Here is an 8636-nt window from a genome sequence, read left to right as displayed (position 1 = left end):
TCTGGTATCATCTCCTAACTGAGACTTGCTCATGATCCATTTTTCCCTTGTTTTTTCCTTTTTTATCTTTAAACAACAAAGATTTATTAATGAATGTGAAAATAGTTTGCTGGCTTATATTTTGCAAACGGTTGTTAAAAATGACACAGGTAAAATATTCTGATATTTATTAGTAGCAGTGATTCTCCTGAGACAGTTAAATTAAAAAAAAAAAAAAAAAGTTTTTCAGCTTTGAAATTATAACAATAACGAGGAAACAAAGTCAGGCCAAAATGCAACGCTTTGAAAAAATTGTTTGAGTAACTTGCTAAGGTTGAGAACTTTCCTTATTCACCTGAATGAATAAGCATTTATGGGATCAATTCCCATGAAATTGTAGAGAAATTATAGGGGACAACAAATATGTCCTTTCTGCTTAACCAGAAAGTTTTTGCCTGATTCTTTCTAATAGAATGAATCCCTTCAGGTGTCAATTGCAGTATTTTTTACATGGCTGCAGAGAGCCTGATTAATCCAGAGGTTTGGAGGTGAAGGGACATGGGCATCAAAAATAACATTATCATTCTGAAATACAAGATGGTTTGAAATCAGAGGAGATTTTCTTTCTGGTTGAACCCAAGGTAGCCATGAGTCAAGTACTTATGGTGATGAAGTGTATATGGGTATTATAAAGCAGGATTCTGATCATGATACCTGAGGGATAGGACAACATTCTCAAAGTTTCTGGGTTTGTTTTGGGGTCTTTTTTGTAGGTGGTCCCAAGTATGGGGGCCCAGCATGTGTGACAAGTAAAGATCTTGTTTTGCATCATTATCTTTTGTGGAGGTGAAAAATGGCTACAGGAGATGTTCTCCTTCATCAGGTGAAATGATCATGATGCACCTGTGATGGAAGCTCTCAGTGATGGGGCAGAGGGCATCTGCTGCCAGCTCACTGAACTCTGTGTAGTACACACTTAATGCTGCCTGCACAAAGGAATTTAATTCACTAATTGTGGTTAGTAAAATACAGACTAGTTCTTAAATCCAGATCACCCTTAAACAGTGTTTTCCAAACTAGCCTATATGTCCTTCCATGGCTCCTCATGGCTTCCATCACTTCAGCTGGAGAGGCATATGGCATGGTCATAGGTGGGTTTTCTTTATACATTTCATAGACCTAGATAATGTTTTGGGTTGTAAGGGACCTTAAAGACCATCTGGTTCCAGCACCCCTGACCCAGACAGGGACACCTTCCACTAGACCAGGTTACTATAAATTCCATCCAATCTGACCTTGAACACTCCCAGGGATGGGGCTATTACTGTTTCTGTCCAGCTCTGTGGCTCACATGCATGCACAAATACACAGCCAGCTTCAGTATAAAGTCAGTGACAAAGAGATTGGAAAGGTCTTTGTGTATATTCCAACAGGAGCATTTATTGCTTTTACACTGTTGAAGGTTACAGAGGCAAAGGCCAGCTCAGGGTTTTTCCAGGGGCCAGGGAAAAGGCGGGACTAGGGAACAGGGACCAGTGGGGAAGCTCTGGGGGAGTGATGAGGGGTAGAGGCCAACAGCCAACTGGGGAATCCAAACTGGACAGATTAACATCACAGAACAAGCATCCTGGGAGAAGCCTTTCTGGTCACCCTAACCTTGACCAGTAAGTCTCTGGCACCAGAGACTGTCTTACCAAGAGCTCTCTCTGTCCCTTGTGCCACAGGCCAATTGGCCACCACATGGGGCAGCCACAGCTTCTTTGGACAACCTGTGCCAACCCTCAAAGAGAAGATTTTTTCCCCTAATATCCAATCTTAACCTAATCTCTTCTTTTTTATAGCCATTCCCCCTCATCTTATCATATCATGCCCTTCCAAACACTTCCTCCTTTAAGCCAGTTTCCTCACATGTAAGGAATTTAATCCACAGAAGCTGAGATCTGTGCCAAGCCCATATGTTTCAGTTTCTGTACAGGTTCTGTAATGGCTACATGTTATGTCAAATGCTTGCTGCACCATATTGCCCTCAAAGCCCTGTATCAGTAAAGTGAAGCCCAAGGGTATGCTCTGCATGACTAATTTCAGGGAGGTAGTTTATGCCCTGGAGACCATGCTCCCAGAGGTGGCTTGTTGAAAGAAGGGCTGAGATACTCAAAAAAGAGGGGTAGTTTCAAACATGCTTCTGTCCTCTGCATCTTTTTGCTTTTTCCTGACACAGTTACAACTCTCATTAAATACACTTTCTCAATACAGCAGAAACAGTGCAATGGCTACTGTCCAGCTGTACTAAATACTTAATTCTATTTTAAGATCTAATAGCCATCCTATCTACTTCTGGGAAAGATCCCTCAAGAGTTTTTTTAAAAAAAAAAAAACAGAAAGAAAGTGGAATGTTTACAGTTTTTACATAGTAGTTGCTACTTTTTATACAGTGAGGTTACACATTTAAAAAAGATTTAGTATCAAGTTCCCTCTCCTCCTTAGGGTATACCGAGACCTAAAACTTCCACTGTTAAGAAAAGAATGCATAATGTTATGAAACAATTTTCCTTTTTAGTGTTTGTTGTTGGAATTATTCAAGTTTATATGAGAGCTGGAGAACAAGAGAAATAGAGAAAGAGAGGCAGATGGTCAGAAGAAGCAGGCAGGCACAGAGGCACATTTTCATGGCCCAGATACTTATCTGTGGGACATGGGGGTTCCAGTCTCTTTTGCAATAAATTATAATTATGTGTAGGCTGGTTTCCTGTGGGAATGAGGCAACACAATCAATTGGTCTGTAGGTGTATCTGAGTCTCCCACGATTTCTTTCTGAACTTCTTGACTTTTTTAAACCTAAGAAGGCTAAGAAGTGACGGTCTCAGGATAGTTATGTACCCACAGATGATAATAATAATAACAACAGAGAAAGCAGATGAGATAATTGCAGTAGTTAGATGGCACACAAACATATTTTTAGCATGTGAGGTCTTCATTGGGGAAGTCAAATACAACCCTTCTCACTATCAAAGCAATTCAAAGTTCATAGAATAGAATATAACGAGTTGGAAGGGGCCCACAAGGATCATTGACATCCAGCTCCTGGGCCTACGCAGGACACCCCAACAATCTCACCATGTGCCTGAGAGCATTGTCCAAACACTTCTTGAGCTCTGTCAGGTTTGGGGCTGTGGTCATTTCCCTGGGAGCCAAACTGTTCTAGTTCTCAAGCATTCTCTGGGTGAAGAACCCTTTTTAATATCCAACTTCCCTGACCCAACTTCAGGCCATTCCCTTGGGTCCTGTTACTGGCCACCACAGAGCAGAGATCAGTGCCTGCCCCTGCTCTTCCCCTCACAAGGAAGTTGGAACTGCAATGAGGTCTCCCCACAGTCTCCTCTTCTGCAGCTGAACAGACCCAGTGCCCTCAGCCACTCCTCATCTGGCTTCACATCAAGTTCTAGCCTTCTCAAATGCCAGTAAACCATCAAGACAAATGGTTTCACCATCAACTGGATAAAAAGCAACAGAACTTCCTGGCTTTGCAAATACTCAGCTTTGTAATGGTAAAAATGTGGAAACAAAGGAATACACTCTGTGCCAAGGGTGCAGACTGCTCAGTGGCTGCTTACATTGATATTGTTACTAAGAAGTATAAACTACTACAGGTAACCCATAGGGGGACAAGAAAAAGTACTACTATGAGTAAATGTGAAGATAACAGGACATTTTAACAGAATACAGCAAGAAGTAGTTCAACAAAAAATGCACAGATCTACTGCAAACCAGACTGCTTTAGCTCCAGTTTGTGACTGTCATCAGTATATCCTCACTGTTTCCCTTTCTGGATATTCTTCCTAACTTTCTGACCATTTCTCTTAATAATGTGGTTTTTGTTTTTGTAGCACAGAAAGCATAGAAATCTCTCAAATAACCAGTTATGGAATAACCTATAAGGCAGTTCCTACTAAAAGTCATGATGCTGACAGCCTGAAGTCATGTATGAGACTTTCCAAAAGTGGAAACATAAACGCTGTTATCTGGTACAAAGTGTACTTTGAACGCTTTTCATGTTCCCTTTTTGACTGGAACTAACAACTATATTATTTCCATTTTCTGTTTAAAATAAATGTCAGTTCTGGATGCTACATATATGGTAGGGTTTAACCCTTAGTTTATTTTCTACATAATATCCAAAACATTTTTAGGGCTTTGAATGTTCTCAGTATGAGGGTATTTGTTTATTTTTGTGTGTATGTACATACAGATATCTCTGTGGGGAAAGGTCTAGGCACTAAAGGGTTCAAAAGTGCAAGAGTTATTTACTGTAAAACCAGTAGTTTGACTTATTATGCAGTAAGATTTTGATTGCAACCAGTATGGAAAAAGTCTTTCCTGTTCCTAAAATTAAACTTTTCAGATGGGAAAAACATCATTCCATTCCCTCAAAATAGCCAAATACATTCTCACAGACACACATGCACCCACTCAGATGTGTGGTCACCTGAAACTCACAGTGAGAAAGAGTCATTTGGGCTTATGGTATATTATGGGGTATGGAAGAATCCCATCTCTCTATCAGAAATTCAATTTTCTTAAAAAAAAAAAAAAAAAATTACACTTGATGAACTACATAAAATCTTTGTTTTGAATAATCAATACTATATTTTTAAAAAATTATAAAATATAAAATATCTTCCATTCAGTGTATCTTTAACCTTGGAAGCTGGTTTTAGCATTAAGTCTGCATCAGATATATGTTCATATGCACATATATACAAATACACATGTACATAAACATAATGCCAGACACACACATACACATCACATAGTTACATATATATTCTATATGAACATCCCCATACCTAAAGATTTCATCTCAAAATAATATTATCTTCTTTTCTTCTTTTCTGAAAATTCACTTTTAAATTACAGCTTGTTGTTTACAATGAAGGGGATATGTGAATGCAGAAAATAGATAATTTAATTTTTAAAAAGGAGAAAGAAAAACAACTGGTTAATGTTTGGGAAAAGAAGAAATTAAACTAGCAAATTCATCTTTTCAAGTCTCTAGATTTGAGAGGTTGCTGGTTGGACTGATAGAGGGAAGAGCTCATTATACAGGGAACACATATGGCATCCTTAAAATATAACTCCTGAAATACATTATTTTAAGAACCATTATTTACAGTGTGTGTAATATGCTTTTATTATTTATGGTCAGGTAGTTTTTAATTGGAAGTAGGCTGGGTGCCTTCCAAAGGGGTTGGTACCACTTGCAATGAGTCTTTGACTGATAATCAAAGAACACATATTTAATTACATGCTCATATATAGTCTGTGTTTGAAGGGGGATCTGGGGAGGAGTTCATCAGCATTCTTTAGGGAACACCTTGAAGTGTGTTCAGCATCCCATTCTACAGAAGCACCTCTCTTTTGCAGTAGAGTAGATGATTTATACTGCTCATGTTCCTCTTTTTATAGACTGCCAATTTATCTAAAGTAGAACCTTAATAATAATCATAATCATCATAATAATAGTAGTAATAATAATAGTAGTAATAATAATAATACCTGCAACAAATTGCTAGCATATTTGTGAACCTTAACAACAAAGTTTTCTTTGAACATTGGAATTTTTTTTTCTCTCTTCTTTTCTGTAGCACGCTGCAAGGGGTATTATTTAATGCACTTACTGCTAAGAAAAATCTTCCTGCCTCTGTTAAGAGTTCAGCCTTATTTCTTGTTCAGGGCCTGATTTTTTTGGTTTGGTTTGATTTTTTTTTTTTGTTAAAATGAAATGTGTGCCTTCTCTCAGTCATGTTTGTCTGTCACAGATTCAAAGGCTTCTCTCAGAGGTGAATTATACACATTGTCAACAAGGAGAGGCAGTAAAAGAAAATGCAAAGGAGAAGAGGGACAGAGAGCAATGACCAAGGTGTACCTCAGAAGGGTGTTAAGACAGATCAGTGTGTAGCCTCCAAATTTTGCTCCAGTCTGCTTTACCTTGATCTACAGTATTTGCAGATCATAACCCATCAGAGTTAGAACAGGGATGTCAAGAGAACTGATGTTCCTGTGATACAGAATTTGTGGTGGACTGCAATCCTTCATGCTCTGTGTTTAGAGAGTGCACTTGGGGCCAGTCATTGGAAGGGACAATGAAAAGTTACTTAAACTCCCTAAGAATTCCTCAAAATTAAGTGTAATAAAGATCCCTTTCCCACCCAGAACACTTATCCAATTCAGCCTTTTTCTCATCCTGCTATTGGTACTTTTGAGGCTGATGTGCTTTATTATGAACAATTGTTAAGATCCCAGTTTTAAACATATTAATAAGAAATTTCTAAAATCTCACATCAGCACCTAATCCCATAAATTTCACTACCTCAATTCTCCATCATATACGCATCTTCCTCTCAATTTAGACCCAACTGAATTAGCAAAATAGTCATTTCCTTTCCTTTTCTGCAAAAGACTGGGTACCTGATTTAATTGTTCAACAACATAGTGTCTTATAGTCTGTGCTACATACTGCAGTGGCTTGTTCTGTGCAGCTGACACAGAAATTTCAGTTTCTGGGCCAGGAAAAATTAAAACTTTTGTAGCTTCACCAATTTAGTTTAAGAGTAGAGACACCAAGAGCTTGGAAGTAGTAAAAATCCTACCTGACAGCAAGAAAGTTTAACGCAGATACTCACGTGCATGCATGCACACACAAAACCTATATAGATGGTCAGAGTTTTATGGTGATCCCCTGAGGACCAGATTAGGAAGAATTCTTTTTGTTTGCCCCAATCAAAAACCAATAATACCCTGTTTGCCTTATGCCAGCATTTCCCCTCTCCCTCCTTCTCCTCACCCTCAAACCTAATGTCCTGCTCTGTACTGCCTATCAGTACCGTATGAATATAACAGAATCATTCATTACCACAGCTGGTGCCCCAAAGATTGAAAAATAGTTGTTGGATATCAAGAGATGATTGTGCATTGAAAGATTAATAGGCATAAGGATTCGCCAGCTGTCCACTCTATTCAGAGAGAAGGAAAAAAATATATGTAAATCACTTTGCCTGCTGGCACAAGATGTTCTACAAAATTTGCCTGGTGCCAAAGTCACCACAATAATTTTTTTTTTTTAACTTCTTTTGGGCCTTATCACTTTCCTACCTAAGGCTGGAACACCAAGAGCAGACTTGTTCAGGGGCTCAACACCTCCAGCACTTCATGCAAATGTACCTCTTTCTGTGCAACTGACCCTCTGTGTGGAAAAGTTTAAATAGAAATGCTTTCAAACCATAAATTAAAGCAAGATTCCCTCCATCTCAGTTCCCTAGTACTCTCTTTCTGTCTCAGTCCATGTCTGGAAATGGAAATTTTACATTACTCCACATAAATCAGTTTTTTAATATGCTTTGTATTATTGCACAATACAGCCTCCTTTGTACATCATCACTGGGGGATTTGGATCTGGGTTTCTTGTTTGTTGAGTTGGGGATTTTTGTCAGCAACATCAGCTGTGTTGAGAGTTTCAAATCAGTGTTACATAGACAGCTAACAAAATAATAAGAGAAAGGGAGTATGGAGAGATGCAGGAACAAATAGTGGGGACTTTGGGCAACAGGAAAGAGAGAGTATCAGTGCTGTAAATGAATAAAATTATTATTTGATTGTTATGAAAATAGGTGGTTTGGCCATATTTTCAAAATCCATGTGCTTTTAGATCCCCATTTGGACTAATTCCTTTCCATAAAAATATTTTTTTTTACATGCAGTTAAAAATTCATGGATTCACCACACATGAAGTGTTCACTACAAGAGATATAGGACAGAACTATATAATTTTACACAATTTATGATCAATAAAGAGAAAAAAGGTTCTTTTAGAGTACACAATGGAGGTACTTTTTCTTCCCTTCTTGCAGAGGAAAATTAATATTTGGTTTACTACAGAGCTGAATATAGGCTTTAAGATGCCTCAGTGAGGATGAATTAGGAATTAAGGAAGAAGTCATATCTGTCACAGAGTTACAAGTTAATAAAGAAAACAAGAAAAGGATATTGGAATCGTTATTTTCCAAGATGGAAAATAAAGCTTCTTGTACAGACTGACAGAGATGGTAACTAGTGCCAAAGTATTAGAGCTTAGTTTGTGGGTACTCCAGGTTTCTTTAAGTGGAAATCTTACTTCTGAAAGAGAATTCACTGGATTAAACAAGTGTTCACATCTGGAAATGCATTATGCATAGTTAGCAAGTATGGAAGTTTAAAATTGTTAATCTTGGCAAAGGAAGGGATGTGAAAAATAAAATTGACTGATATCTTAAGGACTCTTCAAGCTGATTATCTAACCTATTCAGGGGAAGATTAGAGAAACGTTTGCCCAAAGGTGGAATTTGTAATACACCAAAAATGATGTTTTAGAATATACTACACTATAAATGTTACCTCTAATGTGTTTATATGTTAGCTAACCAACAAAAGTATTCCACGTTAACCAGATGTTGCTGGTGCTATTGAACCTGAGCTGCATGGCCTGTTAGTCAGGTGGGGTGGGTTGACCCAAGCTGGACACCAGGGGCCAGCCAAAGCCACTCCATCACTAACCTCCTCAGCTGGGCAGGGAAGAAAAAAATATGACCTCAGACTTCAGGTTCTAGACTAAATCATCTTCTACA

The sequence above is a fragment of the Coloeus monedula genome, assembly GCF_965178545.1.
Source record: "Coloeus monedula genome assembly, chromosome: Z".
Taxonomy (NCBI): Eukaryota; Metazoa; Chordata; class Aves; order Passeriformes; family Corvidae; genus Coloeus; species Coloeus monedula.
Note: the sequence above shows the minus strand (reverse complement) of the source record.